The sequence below is a fragment of the Pinus tabuliformis genome, chromosome 2_1 (genome assembly GCF_031772625.1).
Source record: "Pinus tabuliformis cultivar Carrire ecotype Pingquan chromosome 2_1, CPIR1, whole genome shotgun sequence".
Taxonomy (NCBI): domain Eukaryota; kingdom Viridiplantae; phylum Streptophyta; class Pinopsida; order Pinales; family Pinaceae; genus Pinus; species Pinus tabuliformis.
In genome coordinates, this window is record NC_142299.1 from 603,073,522 (window position 1) to 603,092,573 (window position 19,052).

Below are 19,052 nucleotides of genomic sequence, written 5' to 3' on the forward strand. Positions count from 1 at the left end.
CAACCAAGAAACCACATGCATATGCCATGCATGCCCAAAACTAGTGAAGAAATAATACATGCAACTCAGTACCTAGAAGTGAATCTGATGTAGCTGTTGATGTCGATGCCTTCTTGCACTTTCATGCTCTCCCTTTTTCTTCTTGCTCCACGAATCCAAGTATGCCACACCCACCAAGAGTGCTCCAAGAAAACTCGAACTCTCCAAGAGTATGAGAGAGAGAGAGAGAATAAAGAGAGAGCTCCAAAACTGAACTGACAACAGGTTCACTCTGAAATGAAGAAGCTTTCCAACTCATCCTTAGAAGCCTTTTTATTAATGAGGCCTCTATTTTCTTCATTTTCCATTATTTTCCTTCATTTTCCTCCTCACATGCAACATATGACCTTTCAAATCCTTTTTCTCCTAATTTGCATTATTTTCCTTAATTTTCCTCCTCACATGCACCTTGTGACCTTTCAATTCCTTTTTCTCCTAATTTCCATTATTTTCATAAATACATGTGCCAAAATACCTTTTTGACTCTTTAATGCCTTAGCCATTTCCTTAACCATAAAAAACCAAATGAACACCCACTAGGATGTCCTGCCCACCATTAATCTTGGAATACGTGTCCCATCATCTGTGGTATTTAGATATTTTTACATGGAATTTTCACCAGGGCTATTACAGAACCCTCCCCCTTGGGGGAACAGAGTCCTCGGTGTTCAATGACACCTATAACCAACATGACTACTGAAAACAAAACATACAACCGATGGAGCTTTATAACACAGTTCATTGCAATATTTACAATGAATGACTTGCTCAAAAGCAAAACATCATGACAACATGACTAGATAAAAACCATACCGCATATTGGATCTTTATAACACAACTCATTACGTATTTACAATGATATACACATATACACATTTTATTAACCAACAAATAAAGGATACGAGGCCCATATCAATCAACAAGGGAATCCATAGGCTCACACCTCCACCATCAATGTAATACCAGGGTTCACCTCCTTCCGAAGAAGTCTAGAATCCACTACAAAGTCAAATCTGCATTTGATATCCAGCTCTGAAATCCTGCACCACTTTTCCTCTCAATGATCAGTTACTAGCTCATTATTCCAAGGTGCACTCCTAATGTGCATATGATTCCATATGGAAATGATAATGACCAAAGAAAATCCATCTGTGACCTTCCCTTCTCTACTACACAGTCCCTCGGGAATCCAGCCACCCCTTCTGTGCAGTCACTCACCTTCCAAGTTTCGCAGGCATCCCCATCCTAGAAAGTCCATCCCTTAGCAAGGCTTCCTCGCATCAGAAGATACAACAACCAAGGCATATCCCTACCTTAAAACCATCATACCAATCATAGCATGCTCATGGCAATCAATGGACGCTATTGGGTAGCACTGTCCCACAATGGACCTGCTCCTGAATACTTTACCAACATGCTGCTGCATGTTCCAATTTCTTTGTTGTTGCTGCCAATTCTTGTAGTTGATTTTAACCACCCAACCAGGGATTTCCATGCTTCCCGTACTAAGCACATAACTTCCACTAGATTCAAAATAAATTGAAATAACTTCAAATCATATGTCATTGGTTGCTCGTCAATAAGGTACATTTGCAATCAAGTTTACTTCATGTCACAACAAGTCAAACTAACTATTTGATCAAAACATCATGTATAAACATATCACATATGGTTAGCTCAAAACACAACCATCATTTATCAACATCATAAATCACATGTAACCATATAAACTAGAATCAGGCGTTTCCCTCTGAAATGAACTCCCCAAACTGCTTTCGTGTCAAAATATGTGCCATTCGATTTTGTTGTTAGACAATTGGGTAATCATTACTTGTTGATTTGAATTGAGCAATTCCAGCCGCGACGGTTGTTACTGGGTCATTGGATCCTCCAATAACTGTCAATTATCTTCCTTACGAATCGTCAACCGACTTAACTTATTATATTGATAATATTTTGCTCCATGAACAAGGTTTTTCTTCAGATTTTTAGGTTAGGCAGCTGGTATTTCGAAGGCAGAGGTGCATCTATTGCAGATCATTAATTCCCTTGCAGTGGATTAGTAGTTTTCCGGGCTCAAATTTGTAAGGTAGGTATCGCATTATTGTACTCTTACCCCCTTGCATGTGCATTACTTGCTAATGCCTGAGAGAGGATTTCGATGGTGATTTTCACGCCGGTAATGAGAGTTTTGTTTTCTTAAGCGTTTTCCGTTTGCTCGAAAGTGCCTCTCTGAGATGGCTGAGGTTTTGTTTTGGGTTTGGTAGATATCACTGGATTTTTTTGTTTCTGGGTGTCGCAGTAGTCCAGCTTTTGTTTGGGGTATGACAACTCTTTTTATCATAAATCAACTAGGGTTTATATTCTTGTAGTTGCTTTTATTAATAGTAAATACTACAATAGTTATAGAATGTAATCTCCTTGGGTATTTTTTTGAGAGGGATCTGGCATCGCATGGTAACTATGTTATTACATGACAACAGTTCTTTGGAGAAGGAAAAATGCCAAGCGGTGGGTTTCGTGTGCTGCATCTTGTGAAACCATTTCTTTCAATCTTACTAGAAGTCCAGACAGCTGAAGGAAAAGTACCCTTTAGGGAGAAGGTTCTTTAAATTGTAATCTCCCTTTTAATCTTTCTCGTATGCAGTTAGTTGCCTCTATATGGAATACATTCAGCAACCAGTGCGGATCCATTCTATTGGATGCGTGTAATTCTGGCATAAATGTGCGCATCAATCAGTTTGATAAAAATGGAAAGAAGAAAAGAGGAGTTGGAGGTTATATTTAAGAGTGGATCAACACTAATAAATTCGTTAGCGATTTTGGGATAGTGGTAGACGTAAGGAATAATTTAATGAATTTCGATATACACGTAGTCTTGTATTACATCACGATTGATGTGGGGAGAGGTCATGCTGTCGGAGAGCAATGGCATTCATGGGAGCAGTTTATTTCAATACCAGAACTGTGTATGCGATAATCTTATCTTGGCGTCTTGTTTGTCAAGTTTCACAATAGCGTGTGTGGACAGTATGTTAAAAATGAACATAATAAAAGCGAGCACTGGTTAAATATTGTCCAAGCGTCACAATATGCCCTGCATTACATTCCGTATATTCTGTATCTTTGAAGTCTGGACAACTATCACAATTTGCAAGTTGCAACTAAGGTGCATTGAATATGCTTCGATGTACTTTTATGGTCATTATCATTAATAAAACAAAACAATTACATGAGATATCGTTGAAATCCATGTGGGATAATTTAAAATATAATTGAAAGTGCTAAATGGTGTTCTTAAAAGTTGTTTATTAATGATATTAATAAAAAAATAGTGAACAAGTACATGACATATCGTTGACATCCATGTGGGATAATTTAAAATATAATTGAAAGTGCAAAATGGTGTTTTTAGAAGTTGTTTATTTCAATCTCTATTTAATTAATAATATTTCATCTATTTTAAATGTATTATAATTATTAATAATTAAAAAATAAAATAACAATTATTATAATTTCCAAAGTTATGAGAAACGCCATTCAATTACTTTTTATTACACTTAATATCTCATAGTACCCACTCATACATAACTTACTCTATATAATTTGGCACATTATTGCATACGCTTTTTTGTTAGTTTACTACATTTTTTAAAAATAATTATTTTAAATATTAAAATACAACTTATTATAAATTGAAATTTAAGAAAAATGATCTTAGCATGCATTATTTGAACAAAATATTGCAGTGTGAAGACTCTTGTATGTGATATGTCTCAGCCCTATTCAAAGTTGTAAAGTGTGTTTTCTGATGATCTCCTTGTTACTAGTGGTAATGCTTCGAAGGACAAGGGCGGTCCTTTGATAGACAAGAAGATGGGGCAAATGAATAGAGCAAACATGATGGGAATTGAATAAAATCAAGTGGTCAACTGCAGAAGAATGGGGTTCATCTGAGGATGGGAATGCTCTTTTTGATGGCAGGTCACATCCATTGCAACAATTTGGATATAACGAACACCCACTCTAGGATTTCGTGTTTCTTGGCTCCGTGATGAAAATAATGAAGACAAAATACATGTTAATCTGTTACTTGTGTTATTTGATGGAAGTTTTGTAATGAATGACTGAAAAATACACGGTGAGAGAAAAATGCATATTATGCTAATTAAGGAATGTTTTTCACTTGTTGAACTTGTAGTATTGAATTTAACACACTAACACTTTACAACAATGAACTAACAATCTTCATGATGAAAATAGTAATATGGAAGATTTATTTACATAATGAAAAAGGCAATATGGGATATTCCAATCACGTTCCAAGGCATTTTTTAAAATGTGGATTTGAGAAAAGGTTGTTGTGGAAGGTGTTGTTTGTATATGGGAAAGATTTATCTACATAATGAAAAAGGCAATATGGGATATTCCAATCACGTTCCAAGGCATTTTTTAAAATGTGGATGTGAGAAAAGGTTGTTGTGGAAGGTGTTGTTTATATATGGGAAATTTCCTGATCATGGTATGTAATCCTAATGTTGATAGATATGTCTACTTTAAAATGTGGATGTGAGAAAAGGTTGTTGTGGAAGGTGTTGTTTGTATATGAGAAATTTCCTGATCATTGTGTGTAATTCTGATGTTCATAGATATGTCTACTAAGTGGTTCCAGTTAATGGGACATTGATGTGAGCATTCAATATATTTTTATTCTTTATCAAAGTATTTTTTTGTTGTATTTGCATAATTCAATTTATGCCTTACGACGTTCCCTTTGCAACATTTAGTGCAAATGCTAGTTTTTAGCTCTTCTAAAAAAAGCCATGAGCGTAAAGAAAGACTAAGAAAAATTCAATTTTGAACACGGGTCGCGATTTTCTTTTATGTTTGACACTTCTGATAAATCAAAGCCATCGATCGACGTTAGATTCGTTTTGTTTTTCCCCTTCTAATTTTTAGAATTCGATTCGTTTTGTTGTGGCCCTCTCTAATTTTTAGAAGAGTGAGCTAGATTAATAACGTTGAGTATGTTTTATGATTACATGAATTTAAAACTGGTTATTTACCAATCTGTTTATTTATTTTCTCTATTGATTTCTTAACTTTTTAACATTATTATTTATTTTCATTTTCTTTTTAAATTTGTTTATTTATTTTATTTTTTCTTTTAAATTTGTTTATTTATTTTATTTTTTCTTTAAGGGAAATTTTTTTAAATTTGTTTATTTATTTTATTTTTTTGTTTAAGGGAAAATTTGTTTGATTTTGTAACTTTTCAACATTATTTATTTATTTATTCTTTTCCATAGAAAAATTGAATTTGTATCTTTTCAATAGCAAAGTATTTTAGTAATCCGACCTAGATTAATTCAGCTAACGCTCAAGCTAACAAATTAAAATTGACACTACCTGTCACATAATTCCTTGTATTCAGATTTCAAGATCACTACAAATATACCTACGTAACCTGTTTTCATACGCCTACAGTGTTTTTGAATTTTAATCGTTGCTTTGTATGGACAGTGTGTAAAGTTTTCTACCCTACTTGAATTGGTGATTGCCTCTCTATGTTTTGACGATTAAAGTTGGTTGTTTACTTCAACGCCTATACTTTTAAGTTACCTAGAACTTTAATAGAAATTCTGTATTGATAGTGTGTAAAGTGGTTGTTTTTTTTTTAATTATAAATTGTGGAGTTCAGTTGTAATTGTCTTTTTATAATTTTAATATGACACAAGGGTGGTTCTACATTCTATTTAAGTTATTTTAAATTGTGATTTTGTTTTAATTACATTTGTGAAATAATTTAATTTTGAAATAATTTTTTTTTTTAATTTTTTATTATCATTTTTAATATAAAATAAAAGATTAATAATTTAATTTATTAATTATTATAGATATTTTACTAAAACAATTCATTATAACAAATTTTACAATATTTTTGAAATTTTTTTATGATATAATTTTTATTTTAAATTTTAGAGTTAATATCATGAAAGTAACACTCAAAATTATAAAAATAATTGAGATCAAAAATTTGAAGTTAATATCAATGATTGCCTTTTATGTTTTTATGATTTCAAAATGACTCCATGTTGATTGTTTGTTTTTGCTCCTATTACTTGAGTTAACTTGAATCTGAATTACAACTTTGTATTGATAACATGTGTAAAGTTTTTTAGTTTTGAATTGGAATTTCAATCTTCAACAATAATCTTACAATATTTTGATTTTTTTTTATTATGTAGTTTATTACATTAGATTTTATATTTAATATCACTACTATAACAATCAAAATTATGGAAATCACTAAGATTAAAATGAAAGAAACAAGAAAATCTACACAAAATTTGACTAGGGAAATTCACTACTAGAAAAAACATTGTGTGAGAAGGTGAGGCCTATGCTAGGCTCAATTATGAAATGAAAGTACAAAGAAATGGGGTACACAATATAGAGTTGGTGTGGACACTATGTAAGTTTCAAACCTTTATAATAAAATAATGCATACATAGATTCTTTATAAACATAAAAGTGAACAATAATCACATAATACATAGAGATTTATCCTATAAACCTTTAACACAAAAATAAACATTACCCTTAACAAAAAATCAACAAATGTTTAGAGCCCCATCTTTAACTCTCATTGTATTTTTCTTGCCATTTACAATATAATATAAGATCCCATGGCATCCAAAACCCTAATTTATTAACCTAGAGTGTATTCCTTAATTGAAATTGCATTACAAGGCTAAAAAATTAGAGGTTGAAAAACACAGAAAGGGGCCACAATCGACCTAAAACAACCAAAAGAAAATTCCTTAACAACTACACCCCCAAGCCTTTGGACAAGAGGAGTCTACCTACCCTCCATGCGACCCAACTTGCTCCCATTGCAATGTATAATACATGGGTTAATTATGCAAAGAATATAACACATACTCAACATTATCCCACTTGTTGTATTCCTTGCACATGACGGGCTTAACAAGCACATGGTCAATAATCTAAGGTAGCAATGCCCATTTATCTCTACACCAAGAAAAAATCTTAATTTTAACAAACTTTTGTTGAATTAAGGCTTCTGTAATCCATGTCAAGTTTTTTGAGGAGAGTCTTCAGCTGATCTGGTCTTCCGCACTAGCAGAACACGTGGAAAAGACTAAACATCATGTTTGTATTGAAGAGGCCCATGTGATTTCCAACGTTGCGCATTTCCATCACTGGAAATTTAGGGAAGCTATAGAAATTGAGAAAAGACCAAGCAATCTCAATAGATATGACAGCTGGAATATTAGCAGTTGTTGGGTTCCTGCCCTTTCTTCCTAGCCACCTCCCCCCCAATCCTCCCTGCGTGTTGTGTGTTGTTCCTTTCTAAGAGGTCTTCTCTGCTCTTTTTTCCCCCCTCGTCTTCTGACCTGTCCCTCCCTCTAGATTAGTAAGTAATAATAATCCTTTCCATTATCATTATGATATAAATAAATGAAATAGAATTGTTGTTAGAATTTTAAAGTTATGAACTATTGATCTTACCAACCCTTTGGGTATAGTCATGAATGAATTAACTAGCCTATTAGGAATAGCTATATTCTTTATCTTTAGTTCTTTAATTTAATATTCTAATTCCATACTGTTAGATTTCTTTAATTTAGTATGAGGTCAATTGGTTAATCTACTTAAATAAACTTTTATAAAAAACTTTGTTATTATTAATGATAAGATATTGTCAACAGGGTAAGTTGGCCTCTTAATAAACAATTCTAAAAATTTCTCATTTTTTCATTCTATATTAATAATATTAGTTTGTTTGTAATTTGTATAGCTTTAATAAGAATAATAAATCTATCAAATTAAACCTTAGTTAATTATTAAGATGGTGTAATAATTAATATAATTAGTTTCACTTTAATAAAGAAATTTAATGATTGGTGCTAATTACCCCATTATATCTTTAATATAAATGAATAAGAAATTAAAAATGAATTTAACTAATAAAGGTCCTTTGATTTAATATCTAACTAACTAAATAATATTAATTTATATTTGATTTATATTATTTTAATAATAATAATGAATCTATTATTAGTTTATACTCATTTAATATTAACAGTTAAATTTATTCCTATTTAGTAATAAAGTTAACATAACAAACTTTTTAGATTGGCCCTATCCCTATCCCTCGGTCCCGTACAGTTTCTCGGTCAAATATAGTTGTTTCCTAGTCAAATATAGTTGTTATTATAGTTGTTGGTTGATCTTCTCTCCCTATTTAAACTGCTGCCATGATTTGGTTCCTCAACTTGTCCTAATGATGAACCACACTTGTTGGTTCGAAATGCATCGACAAATGTATTATTATGTGATTTCCACCGAAGACTCTCCTCAAAAATTTAAAAAACTTTGTTAGCGAATCTACAACATTATTCAAATTGTCAACTTTTACCAACAACACTTTTTTTTCTTCAAACATCTCTCTCATAGAGTCAATATGCTTCGTCTTAAAATGATAAGTTGGGTTGTTTGCAAAAACATTGTGCTACAAATGTTGCAATCTAACCTTATAGCTTGTTGTACAAACACAATATTTGTAACCAAATAACTTCCTTACTTGCATGAGTGGTTCCATGTATTCAACTTCCACAATTGAAAGAGTAATTACAAACCATATGTTGTTCATCTAACTAATTATTTATCCAAATATGCTAAATAGATAACCACTCATAATCACATAATACATAGAGATTTATCCTATAAACCCTTAACACAAAAATCAACAAATGTTCAGAGCCACATCTTTAACTCTCATTGTATTTTTCTACCCATTTACAATATAACATAAGATCCCATGGCATCCAAAATCATAATTTTTTAACCTAGATTATATTATTTAATCGAAATTGCATTACAATGGGCTAAAAAATTAGTGGTTGAAAAGCACTAAAAGGGGTCACAACTGAGCTAAAACAATGAAAATAAAATTACTTGACGACCACACCCCAGCCTTTGGACAAGGGGAGTCTACCCCCCATGCAACCTCCCTTGCTCCCATTCCAATGTATAGTACATGGGTTAATTATGCAAATAATATAACACATACCCAACATTATCCCACTTGTTGTATTCTTTGCACACAACGGGCTTAATGAGCACATGGTCAGTAATCTAGAGTAGCAATGCCCATTGCTTCTCTACACCAATAAAACTTCTTAATGTTAACAAACTTTGTTAGTGAATCTACAACATTATTCAAAGTGTCAACTTTTACCAACACCTTTTTGTCTTCAACCATCTCTCTCATAGAGTCATCTTGAACATCAATATGCTTCGTCTTAAAATGATAAGTTGGGTTCTTTGCAAAAAATATTGTGCTACAAATGTCACAATCTAACCTTATAGCTTGTTGTACAAACATAAAATTTGTAACCAAGCAACTTCCAAACTTGCATGAGTGGTTCCATGTATTCAAGTTCTGCAGTTGAAAGTGTAATTTCAAACCATCTCTTGTTCACATAACTAATTGTTTATCCAAATATGTTAGATAGATAACCACTTGTAGATCGGTTGTGAATTACATATCTGTAAACCAAATCCCAACCCCTTATCCATCCTGGGTCGTATGAGGGTTATCTGTGTGCCCTAATCTCTAAGGTTTGTTAGGAAGATGGGGTTACAACAAGCTCATTTTCCAAAGTTTTCAAAACTTAAAATAAATACAAGTATTGTGTTTAGTTAGTTGAAAGATTTGCAACGATATAAATTTTATCTCAATCCAAGTCTTGAACCGAAAGTTATGCTCATTAGAATTTAGGCCCATTAAAAGAGTCCAAGTCATCACAAGGGTGTCACATAACACCCATGCGGCCTTCGCTTGTTCCAAGTGGCATTGCCACAAAATCATTACTAGGTCCACATGCACCAAACTTTGATGGGTAGGTTTATGCAACCAAATACCCAACAAACCTTGTAGACTACAATGCGTGCTTTGGGTGCCATTCCTTTGGAGATTTCGTGCACATACTCCATCATGTTGGCTCCATCATCAAAATAGCATGCGATGATGGAGGTGGTTGGCGTGCCATGGCCTTGTTAGTCCCACACTAAACTAATTTCATTCAAGAGGCTAAACATGCCTTCATAGCCTTTGTAGAAACATCGTGCTCAAACCAATACAACCACATCGACATCGACGTAATAATAAACATGGTGAAATGTTAGCATGTAAAAATGTGAAATTATTAATAATTATTTTGAAATTCTATATTTAAAATTAAAGGTGTAAGATTTAGAGTTTTTTTATTAGAAATTTTGTGTGCATGTAAATTTTTGGTAAAAATGAATATTTGCTTATCATCTTTATGTTGAATGTAATTAAATTTATTTAGTTATTTGTATTTTATAAATAAAAAATTATGATTATTTGTGTTATTAAAAGTCTTTTGAAATTATGTAACTAATTTTGAATTCTAAAATATAATTATGAACCTATTTTTGGCTCTATTATGGGGAGATGATCTTCCCAAATCTTCTATTAGTTGGGTGTATCATTACACCTTTTGGGGGAATTGATAGCTATAAAATGAGTTAAATTATATATGCTAATGCTAATACAACTATTTATCAATAGCACATGTAAAAAAAAAATGATAGCTATAAGAAGAGTTAAATTATATATGCTAATGCTAATACAACTATTTATCAATAGCACATGTAAAAAAAAAATTATCAATAGCACATGTAAAAAAAAATTATAACGGTTATGACCACCAATAGGGTATTCCAGGTGGGGTGGTGGCCATTGTGGCATGGTTTTTCTTGAATAACGGTGATGTGGTTAGCAGCTAGAAATGGTTCTTCTCATTGCTGGTTTGACAATTAAGTTAGGATAGGTTTTACTACCTATAAGAAAAATCATAATAATTTTTAAAAATCTTTAAAAAACAATTTAATATTAAAAAATTAAAATTAAAATATTATTATTATTATTATGAAAAAATATAATATATATTTAATTAAATATATATTTAAATGAAAATAAATAAATTTATTAAACAAATTAACTAATTATTTAATAAATTAATAAACATTTATTTTTTATCCTAATTTATCCCATAATATTTCCTATAATTGTATTAATATAAGTTTATATATATTTTATTTAGTTTTAAATTAAAAAAAGGATAATAAATTTTCTCTAGATAATTATTTATTAAGCAAAGTCTTTTGGTAGAAATCACATTAGAGAAATTTTTGGCATATGAACATGCAAAGACTTAGGTTTAATTTCTTAGTATAGGTTCAATCTTTTTTTACTAATATATATTTTAAAGTTTTTATTAAACATTATATATATATAATAAATAGGTTTATATATCTAAATAGGTTTATATATAAAGATAGTTGAAAGAATTTTAGTTAAGCATATATATTTAGTTACATATATATTTAAATGAAAATAAATAAATTTAATAAACAAATTAACTAATTAATTAATTAATAAACTTTCTCCTAACTCTTGGCCTTGACAAATGTATCTATTTCTTTTCGTCAAAAATAGTGGTTTCTTTCTAACGGTTTGAATGACCGGTCTCTCTATTTAACTTGTTGCCATAATCTAATTCTTCATCATCATGATAAACTACAATAACTGGGTCAAAACAAGTAGACAAATGAAATTTGATGTGATTATCGCCAAAAACATATCTCAAAAACTAGATATAGATCAGAAATCTTAATTCAATAGAAACAATTAATGCAAAACCTGAATTGCAAAATCTACTTGTCTTTTAGTATTTTCCCCGGAACTATAACCTTATCTTTTCAATGAAGTGAAGTTTTTAGCTTGTCTTTAAATTATAATAGCGCCTTACGAACATTGATTTTGATGATCACTACCCATTCAATTGTCAAATGGAAACCATGTTATAATTTTAAACCCGTATGTTTTCTGGGTATGGATCGGGAGTTTTAGAAAACATAAATATAAAGGCAGGAGGTTTCAACAGTGAGCGGCAGCATTGACAACTAGTGATTGTCGACACTCTGCTCTCACGGTTAAGACACGACGGAATTTGAATTTTTATAATTTGAATTTGTAGAGCTGCAAGGTAACAACCTTCTTTACCAAACATTGAAACATTGAATCTATAGTCGAAGATTCTAACGGTTATAATTTTGTAACGGCTATAGAATCGAAGAAGATTTAAAGAGCAAGAAAATTTTACTGGAGTTGAAATTCATTGATATCTTAAAACCATTAGCCTGTTTTGGCTAATTTTAGCTCATCGCTATGCCTGCGTGAGACCAGTCCTGAACTTCATTATGCCCAGACAACGAAGCAAAGATCGGATGTCTACGAGTAGAATATGGCAGTGTAGAATCTGTGTGTGTGTCTCGGTTTGTTGATTCAGATGGGTTTCAGTGTCCAACACCCAGCCTATCAGCTCCGCATAATAACAATATAGTTGACACATTCTTAAGTAATTTAAGGGCTGTTTCCATGCAGATCACTTGCCCTCAGCTTTCACATAATAATTTGGATAGATTTCCATCCGGGGATAATGAATTATGTTAACACATTCTTACGTAATTCACTAATTGTTTAGTGACCAAACTCAACAACAAATTATATTTACTTTGGAAATAAATATCGAAGGTTCTTATCCACAATTTGAAAGACCCGCGTTTAGAGTGCATGAGGATGAGAGTTTAAAAAGCGCGTGTATTCTAAAAACAACACTTATCCTCTCCCGTTTCAGATACACCTTCCTCTGCGCCTTCTTCTGTAGTTCTCCACACCTGCGCTTTCAATAATCGCGCGTTTCGATTTACCAATTATTATTTATGGCTCTGCCATTCCTTCACACTCAACATATCCCATCAACGTCCGCTGCATTGTGCTCGACTTCTTCCACTGCTTTGACCGCCCAGAACATTCTGGTGGCTGTGGGCTCTTGACTTCCGCGCTTTCTACGCGTTATTCTTTGCTTAATAGCGAAGGTTCTTATCAACTCCCGCTATATATAACAATCACTATGTTCCTTCTCATCTCATCGGCAAGCGTTTAAGTTTAAAGTACTGCGACTGTGTACAAACCATTCTCTGCATTTTCGTCGATTGTGATCGAATTCACTTACAAATCATTCGAAAAGATGGGTATCAAGAAACATGAGCACCACCATCATAAGGAAATGGAAAGCAAGAACGTCGCCTCCGGGATTCCTTACGCTGGCACAGCGAGTACGTATAGGTTTAATGAATCAGAATACGAGAGTGTTAAATTTGTAATTTTGAACAGCGCGGCGGCTTCAGGGAAACCACCCCGGTCTCCCCGCACCACCTTTCGGCGAAGGCGGTTTCCGTAGCGGGGTGCTGCCGCAATCACACTCCGCCACGCGTCCCTAGTACGACGCCGAAAACTGCCCTCTCCCCGGCCGCTAAAAGTCGTTTTGTTTGCGCGACCTTGACGTGCGAATTGCGTTGGATCGGGTCAGGAGGCTCGGATCTGCGCAAAGCTACGCGGACTTTAACGACCGGGCCCGACGAATGAGGTGGCGACACGTGGCACCGAAATGACCCAACCGCGCCCGCGTCAAATGAATTTTTTTTGTCGTTTTGTTTCGTTGACCGCCGCGGAAGAAAAGTTATGGTTTTAATGCTTTTACGTAGATTAGATGGATGCCTTTAATATAGTTATGGGCATATCTTTAATATAGTTATGGGCATATAGTTTTTTTTATATATGTTTTATATATCGTTATGTAAGTTAGCGTGTGGCAGTTTTTTTTATGTAATGTGTATTGTGGCTGCGGCAGCGCATAGTGGAGTGGGCGTTTTTTTTGGTGCACAACAGTGCGATAATTTGGAATACCACAGGGGATGTAATGCTTTTGTTCCCCATTGTAAAACTGAAGTTTATGTAATTTCCACAGCAGTGGAAAATCTGTGAGAGCGAAAGAGACAGAGTTTGTTTTGTGAATCCCTCTTTGCACAGAGGATGAAATATGTATCAGTCTTTCAGTTTTAAATTAATAGAAATGTTTTGCAACTGTGTAATGCTGTCTTCTGAGTTAATTTGGTTTTAAGAGGTTCCCTATCAAAAGATCTTGGACAGAGTAAACAGAGCATCGTCTCTGTGGTGGTTATTTTATTGGTTTTGGTATTTTCTCCATTCAAAAATACCCAACAGTGGTATCAGAGCAGGCTCAGGCTCTTTAAAGAAGTTAAAGAAGCTGAAGGGAGAAGGTTGTTGCTGCAGCAAAACTTCTCAGGCTGACAGAAGACTCAGACAACGAAGGATTCAGGTATTCTTCATAGCTATCTTGTTTGTTACTGTTGAAGCAGTCAGTTGTTTTAAAACACACAGTCAAGGATTTAGTGGCATAGATAAGAATGCAAGGAATGGCCAGCACAAGCACTGGTATGGGTATGTTTAATACCCAGCTCCCACAGTTTAATGGGAAGAACTATGACTACTGGTCAATAACTATGACAGCCCTGTTTGCCTCCCAAGACTTATGGGAAATAGTTGAGGAAGGTTTTGAACAACCAGCAGATGAAACTGAGTTTAATAGATTAACTCCAGCAGAGAGAGATCTGCTGAAGAGCAATAGGAAGAAGGATTCAAAAGCCCGTATGTTGTTGTATCTAGCAGTAGACCAGAGTGTGTTTCCAAGGTTAGCAGCAGCTAAGACATCAAATGAAGCATGGGAAACCCTTAAGACAGCCTATTAAGGCATGGAGAGAGTGAAGACAGCAAAACTACAATTGCTGAGAAAAGATTTTGAGAACTTGAACATGAAGGAGTCAGATAACATTGACTCATTCTTCACTCATGTGATTGGTGTAATCACACAAATGAGAACTCATGGAGAAACCATTGAAGATAGAAGGATTGTGGAGAAAATATTGAGGGTCTTGCCCTCAAGGTTTGATGCCATAGTCACCACCATTGAAGAGACAAAGGATCTCTCAAACTATTCAGTTGATGAGCTACATGCATCACTGATAACACATGAGCAGAGGTTAAGTAGGAATGAAAACTCATCTCTTGAGCAAGCCTTCAAGACCCAGATGTCCTTTGGAAGAGGAAGAGGTCAAGGAAGAGGAAACCGAAGAGGAAGAGGCAGAAGCCAGAACAGAGGTGGAAGGAACAGCCCATCAAATGCACAAGGAAGAGGCAGCAATACAAATCAGAACCAAGGTCAAGGCAGCAGCCAACAGAGAGAACAGTATCATGCTCAAGGACAAAGGTATGATAAATCTAATGTTCAATGCTATTATTGCAAAAAGTATGGACATTATGCAAGTGATTGTAGAAAGAAACAGCATGATATGAACAGTAGACAAAATGCAAATGTTACAAGAAAAAACAACAGTCAAGAAAATGTCCTGTTAGCTTGTAACATGGCTGAAACACATAGTGAAGACATTTGGTTTTTAGACTCAGGTTGCAGCAACCATATGACAGGAAACATTGCCCTCTTCTCAGCCTTAAATCAAAACTTGAAGTCAGAGGTCACACTAGGAACTGATAGTAAAGTGTCTGTTATGGGAAAAGGGGAGGTAAAAATATTTACAAAACAAGGAGAAAGGAAAACCATAGCAGATGTCTACTGTGTCCCCGGAATGAGATGTAACCTCTTGAGTATTGGACAGCTTGTCCAAAAGGGTTACAATGTTTACTTTGTAAATGATGTGTGCACCATCATGGATATACCACCCAGCAAAAGATGCATTGCTGAAGTGAAGATGACAAGGAACAGGATGTTCCCTCTCCGGATGAGGGCAGACTTGAAGAACAAGAAGGAAATGGCAGCAGTCACCCAAGAGGCCTTCCAAAGCGTGCCAAAGGATGAAAATTGGTTATGGCACTTGAGATTCGGGCATCTAAATTTTGGAGGTCTAAACCTATTAAGCAGAAAAGGAATGGTAAAAGGATTACCATTGATAGAGAAACCGGACAGCCTATGTGAAGGTTGTATATTGGGAAAACAACATAGAGAAAGTTTTCCATCAGGTAAAAGCATAAGGGCAAAGGCACCCTTAGAGATCATCCACTCAGATTTATGTGGACCGATGCAAGCTCTATCATTAGCAGGCAGCCTATATTTCTTAACATTCATTGATAATTTTACAATGAAGACTTAGATATATTTCCTTAAAAACAAAAGTGAAGTGTTTGAGAAATTCCAAAATTTCAAAGCATTTGTGGAGAACCAAAGCGGGCTGCATATAAAAGTTTTGAGAACTGATAGAGGAGGTGAGTATATCTCCAATGAATTCCTAAAGTTTTGTAGAGAAAATGGAATTCATAAACAGTTTACAGCCAGGTACACCCCACAGCAAAATGGAGTTGCTGAAAGGAAGAACAGGACCATCATGGATATGGCGAGGAGCATGCTGAAGGCAAAGCATTTGCCAAATGAGTATTGGGCTGAAGCTGTACATTATGCAGTTTATATTTTGAACAGGTGTCCTACAAAAGCAGTGATGAACAAAGTGCCAGAAGAGGCATGGAGTGGGAGAAAGCAAGGAGTCACCCACATGAGAGTTTTTGGATGTGTGGCCTATGCACACATTCCAGATCAGCTAAGGAGGAAGTTGGACAACAAAGGGGAGAAATGTCTTTTCATTGGATACAGTGATGAATCCAAAGCCTACAGACTGTACATCCCATCTACCAAGAAGTTCTTTGTTAGCAGGGATGTTCAATTCATTGAGGAAGAAGCTTGGGATGGAAGCATAGAGAAAACAGTGAATGTTAAAAACTGTTTGTCTCATGATGAGGATGAAGAGGAGGTGGCTGAAATGAATCCCCAAACAGCAGCACCAACACAAGAACAGCAAGGTACACCATTGAGGATCAATGAGAGTGCTTCTCCAAGCACACCACAAGGAGGAAATTCAAGTGCATCTTCAAGCACTTGCACACCAAATGAAAGAGGTAAGAAGTTTAGAAATCTAAGTGACATTTATGATGAAGGAATGAATTCCTTGTTTGCCTTGTATTGCCATGTTGATGATCCTATTCATTTCGAGGATGCAATCAAAAATAGGAAATGGATAAAAGCTATGGATGAGGAGATCAATGCCATAGAGAGAAACAAAACATGGGATTTGGTTGAGTTACCAAAAGGCAAAGAAGTCATTGGTGTGAAGTGGGTCTACAAGACCAAGAGCAATGCTGAAGGCAAGATTGAAAGGCATAAAGCAAGGCTGATTGTCAAAGGCTACAAGCAGCAATATGGGAGAAATTATGAGGAGACTTTCGCACCGGTTGCAAGAATGGAAACAGTGAGAGTAGTGCTGTCCATAGCAACTCAAAACAAATGGAAAGTCTACCAAATGGATGTGAAATCAGCATTCCTAAATGGAGTGTTAATGGAAGAGGTTTATGTGGAACAACCTCTCGGATATGAGAAGAAAGGAGAAGAGCACAAAGTGTGCAAATTGAAGAAAGCTCCTTATGAGCTGAAGCAAGCGCCAAGAGCATGGTACAGCAGGATAGATTCATATCTATTGGATAATGAATTCGACAAGTGTGAAGGGAATGCACCGTCTACATCAAAGAAAAGGATGGTAAAATTTTGATTGTTGTCTTATATGTTGATGATGTTATTTTCACAGGTAATGATGATCAGCTCATTGAGAATTTTAAATCAGTCATGAAGGATGAATTTGAAATGACTGACATGGGTTTGTTGAGATACTTCTTAGGCATAGAAGTAGATCAAAATGAAAAAGAAATTTTTATCTCACAAGCAAGATATGTAAATCAAGTTTTGGGCAGATTTAACATGCAAGAGTGCAAGGCAGCGATCACTCCCACAGTGATGGGATTAAAGCTCAGCAGAGAGGACAGCAGCAAGGATTTTGATCCTAGTTTGTATAAAAGCATTGTGGGCAGCCTTATGTATTTAACAGCAACTAGGCCTGACATTATGTTTGCTGTTAGTTTAATTTCCAGATTTATGGAGAAGCCAAAGGAGGCACATTGGCAGGCAGCAAAGAGAATTTTGAGGTATGTCAAAGGTACCAAAATGTTTGGAATTTTATATCATGCCTCAGAACATTCAGATTTGGTTGGATACACTGATAGTGATTGGGCTGGAAGTGTAGATGATCGGAAAAACACTTCCGGTTATGTTTTTCATATGGGTTCAGGAGCCATTTCATGGGCTTCTAAGAAGCAGTCCATTGTAGCATTATCTACAGCAGAGGCTGAGTATGTGGCAGCGACAGCAGCAGCATGTCAGGCAGTATGGATGAGAAGAATGTTGAGAAGCTTAGGCCAAGAGCAGGCAAAAGCAACAGTGGTTTTTTGTGACAATAGCTCAGCTATTGCTTTGTCAAAGAATTCAGTGTTTCATAAGAGAATGAAACACATCGATACAAGGTTTCACTACATCAGAGAATTGGTGAACAATGGCGAAATCGTCCTAGAACATTGCAGGACCCAGGAACAGGTTGCAGACATCTTGACAAAGCCACTGGTTCAGAAGAGTTTCAAATTTTTGAGAAAATGCTTGGGAATGACCGAACGCGCGGCTGTTAAAATTAAAGGGGAGTGTTAAATTTGTAATTTTGAACAGCGCGGCGGCTTCAGGAAAACCACCCCGGTCTCCCCGCACCACCTTTCGGCGAAGGCGGTTTCCGTAGCGGGGGTGCCGCCGCAATCACACTCCGCCACGCGTCCCTAGTACGACGCCGAAAACTGCCCTCTCCCCGGCCGCTAAAGGTCGTTTTGTTTGCGCGACCTTGACGTGCGAATTGCGTTAGATCGGGTCAGGAGGCTCGGATCTGCGCAAAGCTGCGCGGACTTTAACGGCCGGGCCCGACGAATGAGGTGGCGACACGTGGCACCGAAGTGACGTCAGCCGACCCCGCCCGCGTCAAATGAATTTTTTTTGTCGTTTTGTTTCGTTGACCGCCGCGGAAGAAAAGTTATGGTTTTAATGCTTTTACGTAGATTAGATGGATGCCTTTAATATAGTTATGGGCATATCTTTAAT